The sequence below is a fragment of the Struthio camelus genome, chromosome 2, assembly GCF_040807025.1.
Source record: "Struthio camelus isolate bStrCam1 chromosome 2, bStrCam1.hap1, whole genome shotgun sequence".
NCBI lineage: Eukaryota > Metazoa > Chordata > Aves > Struthioniformes > Struthionidae > Struthio > Struthio camelus.
Window position 1 is genome coordinate 78668910 of NC_090943.1, and position 21696 is coordinate 78690605.

Genomic DNA, 21696 nt, shown 5'->3' on the forward strand with positions numbered 1-21696 from the left:
AGTGAAAAAATAATAAATACAGTCATAAAATTATGAAATAAACATTTAATTCAGTTAAATTAGAACTATCTTCTAAATTGAGATCTGAAGACATTGAAAAGGATAGCATAGATGACCCAACCATATGCTAGCAAATATAATTCTGCAGAGGTAAAAGCTGTTTGTATGGTCTGTCCATGCAAGAGCCCATCTGCTAGTAGACCATCAAATCAACAGTGGGGGTCATCCCTTGACACTTTTATTGATATATTAAGCATAGAGAAGCAATGAACAGCCATTTTTGTTGGAAAAAAAAAAAAAGTGTGCAAATCAGCACCCAAAGCCACTGGCAGATTCTGATAGGTCAAGTTTAATGGCCCAAGAGGTATTATTAGCTAATTACATCACGCTGAAATAGATCATAGGCTTTTGCCAAATGACTTGCATAATAGGACTGGCACAGAGAAGCGATGGTGTGGATGACTGAAATCCATGTCATCCATTGTATTAAAACACAAACAGATACCAATCTCCATGAGGAGATTATAACAAGGCTTCAGATCATAGCTTTTTTTTTCATTTTTTTAATCCAGTTTTAGGTTAAACCCAGCTTCACAAAAAGCCTATACTCTTTCCCTTTCATGCCTGCTTCAAGCTTTCCTCAGCCTGTGGAGCATCCCAAAGCTTTGTATCTCTGAGAACGGAGGATCTGGGCTGTGTGAGCAGTTCATATTTCTTTGAGGACAAAAAGGAGAACTGAAGAAGTCTTTCTTTGTGTTAAACTCAGTTTGCGGGGGATTTATCCTAACTGGCCAGCTTAATTCCAGCCACTCTTTTGAAGCTGAGTTACTCCACTGACTTCAACAAGAAAAAATTATAACAACGTCTCTCCTTCTTTCTTTTCCTCTGTTGCAGTCTGTAAGGGAAATAACTTAGTTATTATTTGAGTGAACTAATTATTGACAGGAAATGAATGATGAGATTTCAGAAATGAGAAAGATGATATTTCTGCTTGGTTCTGCCAGTGACAGTAAAAGCTGTTCAGTTGTTTTTTGTGGAAGTATACTCTATAACCAACCTGTTGCTCACATGAAAGCTACCAGACTGTAGATGCAAGTCTCCTCCTGCTAGACTAGATGGAGGCCCTGTTTTGTGAAAGATGGTTTATTCTGAGAGCTGATACTGTCAATGGATGTCAGTGGGGGTTAGGATGAGCACCAGGCTTTCGTTGCTACATGTGGTAACACGTAATAATTTTTGCTGTATAAATATTACATAACAGAATATTAGGCATATGCTGTAATGAGGTAGGGTGAAAATTTCTCCTTCCAAGCTGGAACAAATTTTTTTTCCATCTGTTTTTGAAGTCAGATTGCTAGACCATAGTGTCCTGTATAGCATAGCTGATGAAATTTAATTCAGCCTCTGCTAGATCGAGCCAACTAATGGATGTTTGTGGCCCCCAGAAAAGAGTACATATGAAGTCCCTCCAAAGTTAATATTACTTCCTTACTTCTATTCACTGTATTTCTTCAAACACCGAAAAACAAATTTATCCCGGCGTACCATAGTAGCTTACTGTGAGCTCAGATTTCCTTGCTCACTAACTCCAGAAAAAGCAACTGCACTTTCACATTACAGCTGCAAATCCTAATCCTGGAATATACAGTATCCTTGTATTTGTGAGGAGCTTCACTGACTCAAGTCTGGCTTTTAGGATGAGCCAATCCAAGGACCTGCCATACCAGTTCACTTCTAGGAGTGGAACTTTAGTCCTCATTTCAGTGGGAATTTTTTTTCCTGGAAGAAACAATTCCTACTTCAGAGTTCTGTCCATCAAGACTTAGTGCCCACATCCCATGTTTCTGATGTTTACAGCAGAAAACCAACAATTCCTTACGAGAAGTAAGCTTCAGAGAAAGTTACAATACAAGTGCTATCTGTCTGCATCCCAAATGTTTAACCTAAGACTTACTGCCACCTTCAGGGTTTGATGTAAATCGACAGTCAGTAAAAGGAATGGACAGTCCCCTCTTTGATTAGAATTAAAACTTTGGAGGATAAAACATGATATTTCTCATATCATAATCACATTCTTGGAGCTTTCTTTGCCACGTGGATCCCTGCCTCATGGGGGATGATGAGCACATTAATACTAGCTCTACTGTGTTCATTAGCTACTTGTTCTTTACTTTTTTACCTTCTGCAATAAAAAACAAAACAGTTAGCTCTTATTTTCCCCACTGTAACTGCCTTTCATTTGGTTGCTTTTGCTTGGGCAACTTTTACTTTATGTAAAGAGACTTTTCAAGCTGGATAAACACAAAGTAAGAGTAACCGACAAACATGTATTAGCTAATATACACAGTGGAGAGCTAGCGCTGAAAGATCCTTAGGCTAGACATTAATGCACTCAGTACACCCAAAAAGACACTCAGAGAGTCTCTCCTGGCCAGGCAGTGTTGAGTTGAGTTTGGAAAGGTCAGCCTCTGTTGCTCTTTAGAATGGACAAATACTTTATTTTGCTGATCTGCCATCTTCTAATTCTCAACTTGAAAGAAGCATGGGAGACTTGCATCCCTCTGTGCAGGACCTCAAGTGGGAGGCAATGACCCCCTGGGACTGGGATGGAGACAAGTGGTGCAGTGTCAAACCCTCAGATCCACACCTAGTAGACAATCCAGGACGTATGCTCCTATATGCTCTTTTCATGCTTCTTTGCCAAAAGTGATAGAAGAGAAGTGGAACAGGCCTGACAGCTCTCGTGGCCCTGACAGATGAATTCTCCACAGAACAGATGAGAGCTGTGTCATGGCTCCCAGGGACCTTTAACTGTAGTACTGCTGTTCAGTGGAGGTCAGTCTCCCAGAAACTCCAGGAGCAGTGGTTATGAGATTATTGTAAGGGCAGCTACAAGTCTACTGGATTGAAGAATTTTGTCAGTAGCATTAGAAGACCTCCTAGCTGTCAGAGAGAACGCCAACCATGAGTGCAGATGATACTGAAAGCACTGCTGATCTCTCCAACTTGTAAGTCAACTATTTTCCCAAGAATGGAAGCCCAAAGAGGGACATGCTTAGCAGATGACATAAGCAGCTACAGCAACTGCAAACTGTGAACTGAACTTGCAGATAAATTGAGGTCATAAACATGTTCTGAAATGATGTGGACCGCAACATTCATATTCTTCACCTATAGCAATTTTTGTTCTTATTTTAAAAGACAAATATCGAGAGTTAAACATTTCACTTATATGCTGTTTCAATGCATTCCTTTTCAGATTTTCAGAATGTCACAGATGTGAAATACTGATTATCTTGAATGTAGATCTTTAATGTCAGCCAAGGGCAGGGTGTTTTCACTGATATCAGTGATAAAATCCTCCTTAATGTATAGGAATGGGTAATTAGCACTGTATGAGTTTTCAAAACTTTCCTGGAGCAAGCTTTCCTATATAGTATCAGGAGTTCGCACTTTTTCTTAAACGAATTTCTTGCTTTAAAAAGCCTGACTTAAGTTTTCAGTTGGTTTTAGAACTCCAGAAATAGTTCTCATCTATGGCTAAAGAAGCCATACTCATAAATGCAAACCTGCTGCAGGGTAGTAGCTAAAAATGGAAAGAAATGTGGGCCAAGTATGTGTGTGTGAATGTTCAGAAGTGAAACTGTGAGAACTGAAATGGATAAGCTTGACCCCAAAGGAAGATAACGTAGATAAGTTCAGAAGACACCTATATTACCTGTCTAATATCCAAAGCTTAACCCCTCCAGTCTGAGCCCAGTGGAGGCACTCTGACTTCCATATACACACGTATATACAGAATAGAGAGCCTTTCACCCAGGAAAATGGAAATGGAGTTTAATGAGAAGACAGGACACACTGGTGACTGGGCACACAGCATGGCCAGGAAAAGGTACTGACTAGACAACTGTTTACACACCACCAGTTCCTTTTATACCCTTACCTTCTATTTCCTCACACTTGTTCCTCCCCAAACCACCTTGATCCCTCCCTTTCCCTTCCTTTGGGTCTTCTTCAAAACATCCCACAATAAGTCTTGCATAATCCCAACCCAGCATCCTATAATGAGTCCCATATAGCCCTGCAGGCAGTAGTCCCCCTCAGTTTGTAAGGTGATCTAGAGAGCCTTTCCAGGTTGACTCATCTTGATAGGTTTCACCCCATAGACAATGTCACAAGATTGCCTTCTTGTAACAGCCCTGGAAGGAGCCAGATCAGGGTGCTCCAGTTTCTCTAATTAGGTTATTGAGCTTTCCTGCCTGTGTGCTCCTTTGTGCATGTGGAGATGAGCTGTTTATCACATACTCCATCAGTTTCATTGTAAATACGGGAAAAAAGGTGTTTTAAGATTATAAAGACTTTCAGCCTTTACTTATTAAGGGCTAAATAAATATAATAAAAATATATATTTAGTCTACCAAACTAAACACGCATCATATCCTGCAAATGCTTGAGCAGTGCAGAGGTACTCACAAAGCTAATCTTTGACAAATCGGCCTTAATAACAACAGCTGATAGGACAGGGATGTGTGTGGAAACAGAGTGGATGAATGGAGCACTCGGAACTATCTGAGAGGCCGTTTGCCCAAAACTGATAATATTTACAAAACGACATTTATACTTTAGTTAATTAGCCAGTTTAGATGAGTGTTTCAGTAGCACAAGTTATTACATCTTCCCAGCAAAGTTCCATTTTCTTGGAAATGCCTAAAAGCCATATCAAACTGGCATGCCAGGTAAAGTCCACTGGACACTGCCTAGGGTTCTTGCGTCAACAAGGCTATTCAGGGATTCTGCGATGGTGCATTTTACACAGGTAAGCATGATGTCAACCCCCTTATCTAAAATCATACAGTTTCCTCACAACCTGGTGAGCCTGGTTAGGCAAAGGCATCTCTTACTAGCTAACTTTAGGGTCTATTCCTACCAATATTTTATAGCCCTCAGTAAAATCTGAGTCTTATTTCCTTCCCTCTTGTGCTAAGCATGGACAAGGCACATGGTAGCATCAAGCCTGGTACTGCACCTCACCTGCAGGAAGTCTGCTGAGCCTTCACGAAGCAGCCTTCAGTGGGAATTATACAGGCTGTTGCCAAAGTCTCAGAGATGGGCAACAGGTAACTCGGACTAAGTGCGAAAAGTGGTGCATAGAAGAGAAGTAGAAGGACCCACCCACTCAGCTGTCTTTCGATTTTTTTGGTGAGGTGAATAGCAAAAACTTACGGTACAATTGTGTGCTTCAGTCCTCTTTTTTTTTTTTCAATGAAACTGCAAAGCAGATCTTTTGTGTTGAAAAACAAGAGCACTGCAGGGGGTCTCCTGCGTCTGTCTCATTGTGTAGTATGGAAACGGAGGTTTTGGTAGCTATTCCCAATCCTGCAGAGATGGGCAAATAGCAATTTTGGCAAAAATGGGTGCATAGAGGAAAGTTAAAGATCCTTTACAAGACATTGGCCATTTTTTTGTGTTTTCCAACTTGTAAGCAAATATGCTTGTCATGCTAGTATTAGCTTCATGATGAACAATATACACTGGACTTTTTTTTTACCATGCTGTTCTCTTAAACGTCTATTGCACTATTCATGTGTGCACACACGTCTGCTACACAGGATTTTCTGTGGAGACCCCTGCTAGCAGAAAAGCATTAGAGCTGCTACTGCCTAAAAATAAATCAAAAGTAGCAGCTTTTAACAATTAGTTCGCTTCATACAGAGGGCTAAAAAGACAAGGTAAGCTTCTGAGCGCACAAACCCCTCTTGAGGTCTAAAGCAACAGCAGAAAATGCCAGTGTAAATGTTACCTGGTCCAATAAAGGACAATCCCATACCTTGCAACCTATATTGTCCTATTGTACTCTCAGACTATCACGGCTATAGCACTTGCTATTACTCTGTAGGAAGAGGGAATGTTTAAAAAATAAAGGAAAAGAAACAAACTAAAGGATAGAAAACCCCTTTCAGCTTCCTATTCAAAGCCCAGAATCCCCAAACGATTGAGATTCATGGTGGATTTTAGATGCGGTGACATGATTTGGAGCTGATTTTAGAGAGACTGAAAAATGGTTAAACAGATTTTCTTTTTTTCTGAGGCACTTGAGCTCTATCAGAAAAGGTTCTGGTTGTGAGGAAATTGTTCTGCCTTTTCCTTTCATCTCCTCACTGATGCCTGCTTCTCTGTGGAAGACAAACACAAGTGATGTTAGATATGGTAAGGTAGTGCAGGAGTACAGCAGAAAAAAGTAGAAAAGTGTCTCCAGGAAGTAGACTAGGGGAAAAGAAAGTGGCACCATGGCAGAACTGGTTATTTCACAGCTGCTGCAGTTATGTTCTCACAGTACTGATATGTGCTGAGAGCCCAGGTCAGCAAGGATTTTCCTGTAAGCAAAGGGGACTCATTGACAACATCTTTTTTTCCACAGGTACCAGGTAATACAGAGACCCAGCAAATTAATCTGAGAGGTCAGTACAGCCATCTATTTTCTGTCTGTGTCGTAAAAATATGGAGAATCAAGATCTCCAGCAGGGATTTATTTGGGTTTTACCTTGGATAAGTAAGAAAAGAATACAAACTGTGTCTCATGTCATGATGAAATACACAATCTGGTTTTCTACAGTATAGTTCTACATCAGAATATACATCTAATGAGAAAATCAGAATATCTGACATCTCTAAAATTTCTGCCTGTGCATATATGTAGTCAAAAACTGTTTTAATGGGATGGTAACCAGAGCAGTTTCCTCCCCTTTTTGCTCTTGTATTAATATATCTGAAAATAGGAGTTTATATTTGCACAATATCCAGTGAGGTTTTTTTCCTGCAGAGCCTTTCATCTGCTTTAGTGGGCATCAGATTTCAGGAAATGTCTTCCAAAAAGAAGTTTTTCCTGATGGTCCACTGGATGAGAACATATACAAACAACAGCAGTCTAGGAGACACCAGTAGGAACAAACTCAGAAATACAATTGTGTAATGGAACAGAATTGAAACATGACCTCAGAATAGCTGGCCATGACAAGTCAGAGACAAAATGAGGTGGTGGATGGTCCTGTTTCATAGCACTGTTTGTGAGAGACCTGGAACCATCCACCAAACATCTGAATCAGCTCCTGTCTCTCTTGAGATCATCTACAGGTACTGTACATTTAACTCGGCAACCTACATTAAGCACCTACAATTAGCTGAGCAGAATATAGGCCCTGATGAGTATGAAACATGGTAGCACTCATAGAATTGTGCTATGGTCCAAGTCTATACTGCCCCATGTAACAATGCAGAGGTAAACACAAAGAGAGTTTATGATGACGCCATTACTTTCTCTTTCCAGAACTACTAACTAGCTATAACATCAGAAATCCAAGGGAAAAGACCCAGAGTTGGATCTGATTCTTAAAGGGTATAAATATACCTACTGAACATCTGACCCTTGCCAGAGAGAGAAGATCTAAACAGATCTTCTCAGGGAACACTTAACTGATGCTTTGGTACTGGGGAAAAAAGCATAATCCTTTAATACTGGCAATTTATATATTTCCCATTGGTTCGGATGAAAAGTGCAAGGAGCTGATTTTATTCTAAATGAAATCAGCAGTAAGAAGCAAATCTTGAGACTGAGTTCATTGTTATAACTTAACTTACTAACTGAATTTAACTTGACTCTTAAACTGAAGGATAAATTCTAAAATATTTTTTATTTTAGTCTGTTAAATAGATCTTAATAGACAAAAGCCTGTCATCCACTAAAATATAGTAATACAAGACCAATCAGCATCTGCAGAATGGTCATTTTAAAGAGGAAAGTTTCATGTACAGCTCTTATTACTGTCTACTTAAACAACTGAAGCCATAGAGCATACACAGGTTTAAACTTGCTGCAAAGGAGAGCAGACTCCAGTTCAAAGAACCCACTGGGAAGCAGGAAGAAGAGAGGGTAAAAGCTCTCATTACTAGAGTTGGTGTCATTTATTTATTTAGAATGAGGTTGCCAAAAATATGATCAAAGTCCTGTATTAACTCTACTAGCCCACTTCTCCAGATGTAGTACCTAGAATGACATTTTGGTACAAGACAAAATGCAAACAGATATTGAGTTGAATGACCTGCTTCAGAAGATGTAAACATTTATTCTCATTGGCCTTCCCAGGCTATCATTTCATAAAAATTTTCATTTTCATAAAAAATGACTGACTATAGAGGATTTCATACTACACTTTGAGGGACTAAATTTAAGCTGTATTGGATCATTGGGGAAAATAAGACCTAGAAATTTCAACACTGCTGTGGATAAGTCCTATTTTTCATACCCAAGGGTGAATATGTAAAGACCCTGAAAAATTTTTCAGATTATCTAGCCTAGGCAGTTACGTACATCTAAAAGTATGTCTCCCTGCTAAATAAAACCATGCTAGGGCATGAACTGGAGCACTGAACCCCTGATCATCACCACTGCATAGTTCTTAATTTATTAATAGGTTCTGTTCCAGAGAAATCCAATTAGCTTTGTCTGAGACAAAACCTTAGTGCAGTTTAGGGGATCATTTGCTCCAGGGACCATTGCCACAGGCAGCGTGGATGACAGAGCTATGTTGCTCTTCAGAGTCCTCAACAGTATTTCGGCAGAAATACTTGTGCCTTCACACCTTCCTGCATACTACATGCCGCCTCCTGCCCCCATCACCTCTACAAACATAATTCCCAACAGCCTGTGAACCAGGTTTTTCATCAATTAGGGGTAAACCAATGAGTGTGCATGCTTGGATGGAGCTGTACAAGATCAACTCTCTTTCCTGCTGTCAAGAGATTGGTAAAAACGGTGGCTAAAAGAGACTCTCAGGCTGGTGCTAAACATTTAGATTTCTGGCATCTGTCTCAGGCATAACCAAGCATTTCTGCAGAAGGAGTCCCACTTATCTGATATAGACTGGCAGAACCCCTGACTCCAAAGGAAGAGGGAGAGCGGCAGACTGATCAGAGAAAGAGTCACAGCCTGTCTGTCACGAACATGAGCAGCAGCAAACAGAGCATGGCAGGATCAGCTACTGCTTAAGACATTGCACCAACCATGGGGGGCAGTACGCTGTTGCAGTGAGCGCTAATCAAAGTCCACCTGCAAGCACAGAACTCAGGAACCCTTTTGTAGAGCTTGCCTGCAAGTCCACACACTATGCACAAGCAATGAATGGAGAATGATGTGCACCGTGTGCTAAAGGTGTGAGCATGAATAGATGCAAAGGCACATGATATAGTCAAGTTGGAGATGTCTTTCAATAATACTCAATACCCACTCTGTTTTGTAAGGTGAAGGGAGAAAGGCAGGATATGCACATATTAGATATGTGCATCCAAGACAAGACAGTGTGTGCTATACTGCCCCTAGGCCAGAAATCACTCCGGAATACTGTTTAATTTAGCAGGGTAAATACAGCCTAAGATACGATTTTTTCCTCTGGTCAGCAAAGATACCTTGGCTGAGATGGATCCCATTAGTAGAAAAATGACAAGCTTGAAGGTCATCTGTCGCCATGCCATTGCATTACTTCATCAGGTCCATCGTAGCTCAGGCTATTCAGAACCTGCTGTGAAGCCCAATTCTTCACATTTAAAGAGAGGAATGTTGGACTGGCCGGGCATAAGCCCCCTAAGAATGCACTGTGATGAAATGTATGGTGACTGATGTGTGGGATAGGGTAACAGAATAACAGATAAAGTCTTTACCGCTGAACAGGCCCTCATTTCTGTTCCTTTCCACTGCTGAGAAGGTCCAGAGCAAAATGATGACCAGTGGCCAGGACCACAAGCCCATTTTGGAACTAATCCAGTAGTAACAACTTGGGTCTTTAGGTGCAAAAAAGCAGAATACAAGCCTTTCAATTTTGAGATGCTGATCTTCAAAATGATTCATTCGGATTTCATATGTGATGTTCCTCATGAAATACTAACAGACACCAGTATAATTTGGTGCTATTTTATTGATGCTTACTCTTCATATCGATTTGACTGAAGAAGGTTGTAACCAATCAGATAAAAATTATCAGCAAAGTTATAACTTAATAAAATGAAGAGTTTTGTTTGAAAAATGTTAAGAACCTTCCATTCCCATCTGGCCAAAACCGGAAAGTTGTGAAGAAGATCCAGAATATTTCCAGAAAGAGAGCTATGGCAGAGTAGGCCTCTCAGTTAAGAGAAGAAGGCCAGCAGATCAAAGAAGATCATGCCTAGAAACAAGTTCATATTCCCAGTAAGCATTACTTTTTTCAAAGGCTGACATGCTGTTTTTCAAAAAGTACATATGCCACAGGAGAAAAAAGCCCTTTAAGAAAAAGAGGATTTAATCTTTAAAGAAATGTCAATGAGAAAATAAAGTACAATAAAAATACTCAACTATAATGTTAACTTCAGAGTTGTTTAATTTCAAAGTTTAAAATTCTTAACTTTAAAGTCAAAAATCCTTGAATTAAAATCCTTAAGTCTGGGCAGAAAATGAAACAAAAACTCCTTAACTCTGTTTACCAACTACAGATCCTGAAATGACCTTACAGGAATTTTTTCAAAGCCTCCCTTTCCTTTCTCAGGCCACATAAATCAGAGGTTCTGTCCACATAATAATGATTGTTCCTGTGGAATTCTTCTGGTCCAACTTTCATCTTGCCAATTTGCAAGTGGATTTATCTGTAACACAGTGACTAGTTGGCATTTTCTCAACCTATTTTCAGAACACCTTCTGTGCTGTTTCATGGAACTGACAAGCCCCAAAGATGTTTCCCTGTTTCATGTAATTCTCACAGACACAATCATAAAATTTCTAAATCTGCTGGTTTGAAATCTGCTTCTAGAGTATATATTTTGCATGTGATTATAATTAAGATCCTCACTTAACCTTAATGATCCTGCATACTATCTTTTGCTCTGGAATACTATAGCACTAAAGCCAGTTTCATCAGGCCTATCTTTTCAAATCAGTAGGAAAGGGGAGGAATATGAAACTGTACAATTTACTATGAAGCAATGGCTAGGCCTACAGGTGTTAGCTAATAACTGCCCGTTTCCCCGTCACCCTTTGCATTCTCCATTGTGCACATAAGTTGTGCGAAGGAAAGGACAAAGAATGTGTAAAGTCAAGTCAGCACAGGAGAGAGATGTTGGAGAGAGGTTTGAAAATCGTAGTTCACTCCAGGTGAAGTTAGCAGCAATAAATTCCTTCCAGAGTAGTGAAGAACCAAAGAATGAAAGAGCAAGAAGCACATCCCTAACTCTTAATGTTTTCCCTCCTGCTAGCTCTGTACCACCTGTACACTACCTCTTGCCCAGTACTGTTCTTTAGATCAAAACTCCCATCCAAGGGTTTGTTAGCATTTGCCAAAAGTCTTGATAGCATTAAAGAACGCCTGATAAAAACAGTCTTAACTCTCTCCTTGGGGTTTATAAGCAATGAATGTTAAGCAAAATGTAAGAATTAAAATTTGGCGTACAGAAGATATTTCTTTAAACACAAAGTCTCATTTGGTAGGAGGAAAGTCTTCTCTTCTTCAGGCTAAATAAATAAACCTTCTTAGCTGCTAGTAGTTCTCATGCTCAGGCGCCCAAACATCTCGGAGGTCTTCTACTGGATTCTCTCCAGTTTGTCAGTATCTTTCATACACTGGGGTGGTCCAAAAACTGGACAAGTAGATGCAGCCTCACAAGTACTGAGTTAGGGCTGAGTGACAGAAAACAGATTTAGAAGAAATATTTTTAGAGGGGACTATAGTAATTAATGTAGTTTACTATGGTTGATCTGGTAGATCTAATCATCCCTTAGGTTTCATACACATTTTTACGAGTGATCTGCTTATTTCATACTCTTCTTCCTTTTGCTACATATCTAGTACCTTAGTTTTAACAAGTGACATGCATAGTATAGCATATAAGGCTGCGTGAGGCTGTGAAAATCCTAAACAAAGGTTTAAGAAATGACAGAGTGAAATACATTGCTTTGCCTGTTAGGTAATCACACACTAGTTAACACAACTGCTCATAATGCGTGTTGATTTGAGCCACTAACAGTGAGAAAAATTTGGCATTTTTTTGACTTTGATGACAGCCTGAAGTAGCCATCATGTCTGGAACTTTTCATGGGGAATACCTTAAGTCTTCCATCTGTACAGTTAGAAACTGTCTGTAGGGGAAAAAAAAAAAAAACCAAAAAACCTTTAAGACTTTCATGTTTGCATGAGGAAACTAGCAGAAGGATTTTAAATATAATTGCATATTTAAATTGGATAGGAAAGTGTTGCTAAAGGTAGTCTTACTGGAAAAACAATGAAGGGAATTAGTGAGCTAACCAGGGCAGCTGAAGTCTGTGCAGATGACATAAAGCTGCTGTTTTTCAGGCATTTATAATCACCCGTATGTTTCAATTACTCTGACTTTTCCTAAACTAATAATAAGAAATGCCCCCTTGTGGTGTGCTGAGGGATTACAGTTTCCCAAATGATCTTGTTCTGAGGCACTGTCTTACAGTGCTGTCCTACTCCTTGTCACCCTGGTGCTTGCACCTTGTTTTCCTGTCAAATATTGTGGCTTCTCTGTACATTTTAGCTGTTTAGATTGCAATCACATTGTTACATATTAGGATTGGTTTTGCTCAGAGGTGTAATAGAAATACGCATGAAGAGCTAAGGCCGGAATCTGACTAATATATTAACTTTACCTGTGCACTAACCTGGCACAAAGAACAAAGCAATAAATAATATCTAAATATGCTCTGTGGAAGTGAGGTAGCTCCCCTCTTAAAGAATCAGTGTTCCAGAACGTGTATTTCAAGTTGCTTGATTCAGGCGAGTTGATGCTTTCCTTTTCCTGGTAGAACTGACCTTCATTCACTATTGGCTCTTCACCTAAATTCCTGGTCATTGGTTAGACCATTCGTTGCATCCATTAAAGGCTGTTATATCATGTTGCAGTTATTTTCATGTTATGTTCTTATGTTTATGTTTATGTTTTTATGTTGGGTATATCCCAACACTTTGAACAAAGAGCTTTATTTCGTATGTTAAGGTGTAGTTGATATTCCAGCAGACAGGGTGTTTTGCCATTCTCTTTCTATGGCAGGGCACTAGCCCAGTCATAATCAATCTGTCAAATCCTCCCAAGATGAGAGTCAGCTAAGAAAAAAAATGATGTAGAGAACAGGCAGCTGATTTTGCGGGACAAGCAGTGAAAAAAGGGAAGAAGTGTGAGGGTCAGAAGTTAAAAAATGGATTGAGAAGGCACCAGAGGGGGATACACTGAACAGAGCACACCTACAGCAATGCCTGATCCTGGAAGGCATCCAGAGAACTGGTGGATGGTGTCCAGTATTGCTCTGCCCAGAGACATCAGAAGATGAGGGAGCAGGCACAGGATCCCACCGTAATTGGGATCTCCCATGTTGATCTTCCTCCTCCTGGTGGCTGGCTTGGCCAAGACCAGGAGGTGATTGACAGGTAAGTCCTGTGACTTAGGGGGACCTTCGATAGGGAAGGCATGAGTGAACGAAAACCATGAGGGGGCAAGTGCAGTCAATTCACTTCTCTGTGAATTGTTTCACTCTAAGGTACAGGTAAACCAACTGGCAACCATTGTGCAGCTGGCAACACTCCTACTAGTTTACCCCTCCCTGGGCTATGTCATGCTCAGAGGTCAATTTGAGTCTTTGTGACAGGGTCAGAAGATTACCATGCTGGAGTCTAGAAATTCCCTAAAAAACTGATGGTGCAAGAGTAGTCTGTAGATGTGTATGGGGTACTCGTAATTTCAGTACTGGACAAACTTTTTGTTAACAGACACCACAGTGAGAGTGGGAACTGGGAAACATCTGGAGAAAGGTGAGGAAGGAATAAGCAGGCTAGGACTTCCCTGAATGGAAACTAGATGGCTGCCAGGAGAGGTGACAGAGGTGTATAAGATCATGAGCGACATGAAATGGATGGATAGGTAAAAATTGTTCACTCTTTCTTCTTGTACAAGCTCTCAGAAGCATCAGATAAAGCTGGCAGGTGGCAAATTTAATACAAGCCAAATGGAAAGCTTTTCCATGCAGTGTGAAATGGAGCTGTTAACCACATTGCCCCAGGATGTGGTGAATGCTTACTATCAGAGTAAATTCAGGGTTAAGAGAAAAAGCTCATGGAAGGGAAATCTATCCAGAGCTATTTAAAACAGAAAAACATCATTTCCATTTGAGAGACTGCCCTAGCCAGAAATTGTTAGAAACTGTTCTAGAGAAGTATTGCTATATGTTTATTCTTGTGCTCTTCAAAGGCATTTTTTGTTGGACCAGATACTGGCCAGGATGGTCTTTGACATGACCCAGTATGGCTAGTCTTACAAAATGAGGAAGTCACAAATATTACAATGTTCGCAAATGAACAGAAAATAATTGAGATTCTTTCAGGCCTCTTTCCAATGTGTCACCATCAGGTCATACATACAATTGGTGAAAGCATGCATCTTGCATGCCATGGTGCTGGCCCTGTGACAGACTGTCTGCCTGATGAGGCAGGAAGTGCTGTCTACAAGATCATAGGGTAAATAGCACCTAGTGTGGCTGAGGGGTAGCTTTGTGGCCCTTTCTACTCTCTAATCCTGCAAGTCATACATAGCAGTAATTAACAACGAGGTAAACTCCTGTATTTACATGTGGGCTGGAGCAAACGAGGGCACTAAGCTACAAATATATGAGACAGATGTCTCAGGAAGTATTGGGTGTGGGATGGCTGTAAAGTCCCAACCTATAATACGGAGAGGTCTTCTGTAAAAACACATTGCAAAACCAAAGAGAAGACCCAAAAGTTCCAAAGGAAGCTGTGTTAGATTCACTGCCTTGGAATGATTCCTAAACCACATCAGATAGATGGGCAACTATGATTTTCTCTCTGCACTGGACTTTCATACTTTTGCAGAACATAATTTCTGGTTTTATGAGGTTTCTCTTTCTTAAAAGAAACAATCAAAAATCTTTTTTCTTTAGCTGCTGCAACCTGTTACAATTCTCTAGCAAAGTTCTGCTAGCTTGCTCAATTTCTCTTGAACCTGGCAATGCTGCCAGGCAAGGCAGTAAACAAGTGAATGATTCCTGAGCTGCATAAACAACCTATTGCCCACCTGTCAGCCCTCAAAGTTGGAGAGGTTAATTCTTAAGGGTGCAAACACTTCTGCCTAAGATGTTCTCTTCCTAATCCTAAAGTATCAGTCTGCTTGTGCCCATGATCCGACTCTCAAAGCCAGGATTTTTCTTCTAGGTATAAGAAAATGTTCAGCTACAAAATTTTTGTGCAAGATGCAATGTGAAAATGTACGCAGCAAATTCAGTTATCTGGATCGTAAAGAAGAAGTCCAATGATTTACATACAAAGAGACTAAGGTATATGAAGTTCGGGGAGGGATGTCTGCTTATGCTTCTTTTCCCATGCTATACAGAAATATACTGTTAGAGAAGGCAAGTTAGCCTAAGAGCAGCGAAAGAAATCATGGTTAGAGTCCTAAGTTCTTCTGCTCAAACACACCAGAGAGGACTGGGGGAAAAGTTTTGTATGGTCTGTGTTCATGGATAACACTGAACATGCATACAGCTCTTGCACTGTCTTTAAACTTTCCTCATGCATAGGGTCACACACAAGTTACACAGTTCAATCTTTTGGTTGATTTCTTTTCAACAAGAAAATAGCACAGCAGTTACCTGATTTGTGCAGTAGTGTGTTTCCAATGTTACTCTTTGTTAGCCTTGAGTAGTGATGGAGGAAACTCTACCTGGAATCTTCCTGAGCTTACCATTGTTAACATGGGCAAGTAAAATAAAGTAAAAGAAGGTAAATAACTAACTGATTTGCCAGTGAAGAAGAAATGCCAGGTCTGTAAGTTAGTAAAAGGAGTAGTCAGCATGGATTCACCAAAGGGAAATCATGCTTGACCAATCTGATAGCCTTCTCGGATGGAATGACTGGCTGGGTAGATGAGGGGAGAGCAGTGGATGTTGTCTACCTGGACTTCAGCAAGGCTTTGGACACTCTCTCCCATCACATCCTCCTAGGTAAGCTCAGGAAGTGGGGGCTAGACGAGTGGACAGTGAGGTGGATTGAGAACTGGCTGGACGGCAGAGCTCAGAGGGTTGTGGTGAATGGCGCAGAGTCAAGTTGGAGGCCTGTGGCTAGTGGTGTCCCCCAGGGGTCAGTTCTGGGTCCAGTCTTGTTCAATATATTCATCAATGACCTGGAGGAAGGGACAGAGTGCACCCTCAGCAAGTTTGCTGATGATACTAAACTGGGGGGAGAGGCTAACACACCAGAAGACTGTGCTGCCATTCCGAGGGAGCTGGACAGGCTGGAGAGGTGGGCGGAGAGGAACCTCATGAAGTTCAACAAAGGCAAGTGCAAGGTCCTGCACCTAGGGAGGAATAACCCCATGCACCAGTACAGGCTGGGGGTTGACCTGCTGGAAAGTAGCTCTGCAGAGAAGGACCTGGGAGTGCTGGTGGACAACAAGTTAAACATGAGGCAGCAGTGTGCCCTTGTGGCCAAGAAGGCCAATGGTATCCTGGGGTGCATTAGGCAGAGTGTTGCCAGCAGGTGGAGGGAGGTGATCCTGCCCGTCTCCTCAGCCCTGGGGAGGCCTCCCCTGGAGTCCTGTGTCCAGTTCTGGGCTCCCCAGGACAAGAGAGACATGGCACTACTGGAGAGAGTCCAGCGGAGGGCTACCAAGATGATTAGAGGGCTGGAGCACCTCTCCTATGAAGAAAGACTGCAAGAGCTGGGCCTGTTCAGCCTGGAGAAGAGAAGATTGAGAGGCGATCTCATCAACGTGTACAAGTATCTGAAGGGGGAGTGTCAAGAGGATGAGGCCAGCCTCTTCTCCGTGGTGCCGAGCAACAGGACAAGAGGCAATGGGCAGAAACTGAACCACAGGAAGTTCCATCTGAACCTGAGAAAAAACTTCTTCACTGTGAGGGTGACAGAGCATTGGAACAGGTTGCCCAGAGAGGCAGTGGAGTCTCCTTCCCTGGAGATATTCAAAACCCGTCTGGATGTGATCCTGGGCAATATGCTCTAGAGGACCCTGCTTGAGCAGGGAGGTTGGACTCGATGATCTCCAGAGGTCCCTTCCAACCTAAACGATTCTGTGATTCTGTAAAAGCTTGCATTTGACAGCTCTACAGATAACTTAAATACATTCTTTTCTAAGTGTTACCTTTGAAATTATACTTGTTACATTTCTTGTTTTATTCAGTTCATTTATCTTGATTGGATCAAATGAATTTATTTCAATTTATTTTTTAATCACAAGATTTGAGGTCAAAGAAGAATAAAATTCAGGTAGAAAGAGCTATTAGGAGATCTTGGATATAACTTTTCAAGAATTTTCAAGAATTTAAGATGACCAGTCTTCATAAGATCTACTAATTTCGTTTTCTTTCTGGCCTGCTCTCACTAATAAGAACAAATGACTGAGAAAGCCATTACAGAAAACTTCACACAAACACAGCATACACTGAATAAATTAAAAGGGAAGAACGTTCACTGAATCCTAACTACAAATGGATGTGTTTCCAAACATGAGCTGAAAAGAGACAGGACATGAATATGCAGTGGGAGCAGGATAAAAGCAAAAGAAATTGTATTCTTCACTTCTGAGATGTGGGAGATTTCCTGCTTGAATGGCTGATATAAATGGTAGACTGTTTCCTTTCCTCTCACATCATCTTAAATTCATGTTCAAATACCCTTGACTAAGTAAATATAGTAGTTGTTATGTATGAAGAAACTAGATAATGTGAACAAAGGAGTACTTAGGCTTTTTGGCAAATACTAAATTCAGTTCCATGTCCTCCGTGTTAATATTTCCTTTCACTTTAAAGGACCTATTACTTCAGTGAGATCTATAAAATTAAGCCCACTTCTAACGATAACAAACATATATAGAGCAATTGGGAGGACTATGTAGCCTGATCCCTCAAAAGGGGGAATGTAGCACAAGCCGTGCACTTAGCGTATGACAGTCCTGAGGTGCTTGTGGCCTCTGGAAGGCTTAATTTGGAATAAACACTCTTTGGGTAGCTTTTTGAATGTGTCTTACAGATAGCCTTGTGAACGACTTACAGCCTTAGTATATTTCAAAGACTGTGTGGAAAACAAAACTTTGGGTATGATGACAAAAGTTTTAAATCTTTAGGGTATGATTGAACTTGTAAGCATTTGAGGCTTGATCACCACACTTCCAGTCATTTCTTTGGCCCTTACTTCACTCTGTTTTCCTAGGCTCTCCCTTTGTGATAAATCACTTCAAATGGAGATGATTTATTTACTCAGCGACAGACTAGCTAACGCTTCACAGGCTTTGATGGTGGAACACAAAGCAGAGAGAACTCGGCTGCAGTACTTCATATGAAGGCATCTACATGAGGACTTAAAAGACTGAAAAGAACTGAAACTCTAAACCAGTGCTTTATTATTATTGAAAATTAACGATAAATTGTTATTGGGAATATAATATGATGCTGTATTAATGCTGTGTTTGTATGATGTGAAAAAAATATCTGGCTCCTGTTTCTACCAATGTTTGTAACATGCCTAAATTCCTACCATTTGGGCTGAAAATTTCTTAGGATATGGTAGATCGAAAGAGAGCTTTGAAGGTTTGAAGAAAATCTCTTTAGTTATTTTTGAAACTTTCTCAGAAATGTTCTCTATGCTCCAAGTACTAAAACATGGTCAGTATTTAAAACTGATCCTTTGCCAAGTTTTTTTCTCTCTCACCAGCAGAGAACAAACAACATACCTCAAAGTGTTTTGGCTAAGGTGAAGGAGAGCTTGCATAATAAAATGCATTTGTGTTTTCTTTATGTGAATGGCCTCAGACCTGTATATACTTACAGAAGAGGCTAGGAATGGTGGTTTCTCCGCGCTAGCATGCTTCAGGTATCAGCGTTTATAACTGCTGTGTTGGGTGCACAGTGGCAGGCTCTGCAGAGCTTTCCAAATGACATTTGTTTTCATGCAGTTCAAATACTGTCACTTCAGGTGGTTGCTGGAACAAGCGGTAGGTCCTGAACCTATAATCAGAGGACATATGTAGCATCGATACAGTACTTAATCTCTTACACAGAAAACACTGTCTCTGGCAAGAGCTGTGAACTTGCATTTGATTAAAGACTTCTCCCCTGATTATTGTGGCGACATCGTGCAACCCTATGTCTTTGTGGAAAACAGAATCGGAGCTTAACTATTCTTCCTGTCCCACATATGGACTCTAACCATCTGAAGACCCTGTTTCTGCTTTAAAAAAAGATACAAAATGACTTACAAGGAAGAAGCATGGTTAGAACTTGGACAGCACATGCAGCTCCAGCTAAATCCTATCTCCCACCTGCTCCTACCAGAATCACTATGTTTTATATTTGGAGCGTGTAAATCAACTACAAAGCCTCTGTGTCGACTCCTCCATAAGGACCCCATGAGCTTATAGCTGCCGTAAAACATGAAACATCTACAATGAAACATCGGTTTGTGTCCAAAGAACGCTCTTTGAATGCCACGACAGGATCACCTTTTATCACTGCTACGAAAGTCTAACCGAACAGGAACTCCAAGCTATTTAAATGCCTTATATCGGCTCGGGTAAAGTCAGTATTTCCAAATAAAGCGTCTGTAGCATTGATGGAGTCCTGGCAGAGCTGCCGGGGGGAACTAGAAGCCATGAAGAGGAGCCAGCAGCGGTGGTTTCTTTCGCACAGAGCCGTGATTTTGTGAGGCTTTTTCGTGTCGCCTCGCACTGGCCTGAACTCGACAACCCCCGAGCGGGAGCTGCTTCTCCCTGGGGCTAAACAAAAGGCGGGGGAACAGGTAGGTGTTAACACCAGCGGCTTTCACAGCCGAAGCGCGGACCTGACCACGTATTAATAAACCGCTTCAGCCTTCGCTTGCCCTCGGCGGGGCCCGTCTGAGGCGCCGTGCCGCGCTGCCGCCTCAGGCGCCCCCGGGCACCCTCCCCCCGCGGCCGTTGCCGCCGCCCGCGGCCGTTGCCGCCCCGGCCGCCGGTGGGGGAGGGGCGGCGCGCGCTGCCGCCGCTGGGCGCGATGGGGCTGCGCCCCCCCGCCGGGCGGCCGAGGCACAGGCGCCGCGTCGGGCCCGGCCGCGCTGCGGGGCGCCCTTCGCCGGCCGGTCCGGTCACCTGCTGCGGGACTCGGCGCGGCGAGCCGGGTAAGTCCGCGCCGGCCCCGCTCGGCTTCTCCTTTCGCCCTCCCTGCCCGGCGGACCCCCGTGGGGGGGGGGGTGCTTGGGGGTGGGGGGGGGTGCAGCAGCAGCAGCAGCTTGTTCGCAGGGCAGGTTTCTATGCGGGCGAGTTGGGGACCTGCCGCCCCCCCCCCCCCCCCCCCCCCCGGTACGGCGAGGGCTGCCGGGGCTGGGAGCGCCGTGTCGGCCGGCGCTGGCTGCTTACCCGGTGCGTGGGCTCCGGCGGCTTTTCGGGGATCACGGTCTTGCTTCAGCCGCGCGCCGGTGTCCTCCCAACCCCCCCCCCCCCCCGAATCGGTGCGCGGCCCCGACTTCGCCGTCTCGACTTCTAACTTTGTTTGTTTGTTTGTTTTAACTTAGCTATATCAGGGAATATCCGTTTTTCTTTCCCCCCCCCGTGCTCTTCTGCTTGATGCAGAAAAGGACTCCAGCTGCGAAGCGTGATTTCTTCACGACACGGCTTGCAGTCTTTATTCTGCCTTTATTTCGGAAAACAAAGTTCTCTCCATCCCAGAAGCCCCGGAACCACATACTTAGGGGAATTAGCGCCTTGTCCTCTACAAACCGCCTTAACCGTCCGCTGTTAGCGAACACCACTGACTCCCCCCGCTTCTCATGTTGCACGTCCAGGCGAGAGGCTGTTAGCTCTCCTGCCTCACGTTCCCGGAATGTCGAGAAATCGGAGCATGTCACATCTTGTTTTTCGTATATTCCCCAACCTAGCTATTTTCCTTTAATCTCTTTTCCTTGTGGGCAGGAGGCGCAGTCTTTTTGCATCGCATGCCCACAGGTTTGAGTAAACCAGAGCTTCCTCTTTTGAACTTGCAGACCACACACCCTCATCCAGTAAAAGCAGAAAATAGACTTTTAAGCAGCAGGCCAGCACGTTAATCATTTACCCAGCTTTCAGTAAGACACGGCAGCCTTCTGCTGCCGCGCAAGACTTTGGTGCACTGCAAGAATTCCTGCTCTCCGTGCAGCTCTTGTGTTCGTTCTGCAGCTGCTTCTGCGCTCCCCTTGTCTCGCAGAGACCTCAGAGCAGTGAAGCTTTACTGCTCGCAGCTCTTCATCCTGCCTTCTGAAGGGATGCAGTCATCAGGATACTCAGTTTTTCCCCTCTTCCACATCCTTTCTCATTCAGATTTTCCTACGTGGACTTTTAAAACACTTTTTCCAGGTACTGAGTAGTAAGGAATGCTCTGTAAATGACCGTCTTCATCCAGATTTTCTGTGTTTTAAACACCTTTTAGTAACTTGGAAGGACCCTATAGAAATACACTTGTTTTAAAACAACTTTTAACTTTGATCTGTCACATTACAGCTGAGGTTAAAGAACTAGTGTATGCAGTTTAATTCCATGGACCAAGCAGAAAGGGCAAGACTTCATGAGTTCTGTGTTGCAAAACTAGGCAGAACTACTTTCCGCCCATTTGGTTGTGCCATTCCGTAACAAATC

At 42.4% G+C, this 21696-nt stretch overlaps 1 protein-coding gene and 1 long non-coding RNA gene across 9 annotated transcripts in view; one reads left to right on the forward strand and one right to left on the reverse strand.

The window, feature by feature from the left end:
* Positions 1-27: 27 nt before the first annotated feature.
* LOC138065944 (uncharacterized) lies at positions 28-20995 on the reverse strand. Of its 2 annotated transcripts, none has more exons than XR_011138950.1 (3): positions 20446-20995; positions 18882-19060; positions 28-895 (listed from the first exon to the last, which is right to left on the reverse strand). It is a non-coding gene; the product is annotated as an uncharacterized lncRNA (long non-coding RNA). The 2 variants fall into 2 exon arrangements; XR_011138951.1 differs by lacking the exon at positions 28-895 and adding an exon at positions 7946-11692 and having other exon boundaries at positions 20446-20747.
* The window catches only part of PLEKHG4B (pleckstrin homology and RhoGEF domain containing G4B), a 100560-nt gene continuing 98682 nt past the window's right edge, over positions 19819-21696 (forward strand). For 4 of the 7 annotated variants that reach the window (XM_068931339.1, XM_068931340.1, XM_068931334.1 and 1 more), the window contains exon 1: positions 20106-20207. The gene's annotated coding sequence lies outside the window, so the exon portion shown is untranslated. Of the gene's footprint in view, positions 19851-20076; positions 20208-21696 lie in introns of those variants that run through there. The other 3 variants (XM_068931338.1, XM_068931337.1, XM_068931341.1) reach the window with 3 other exon arrangements.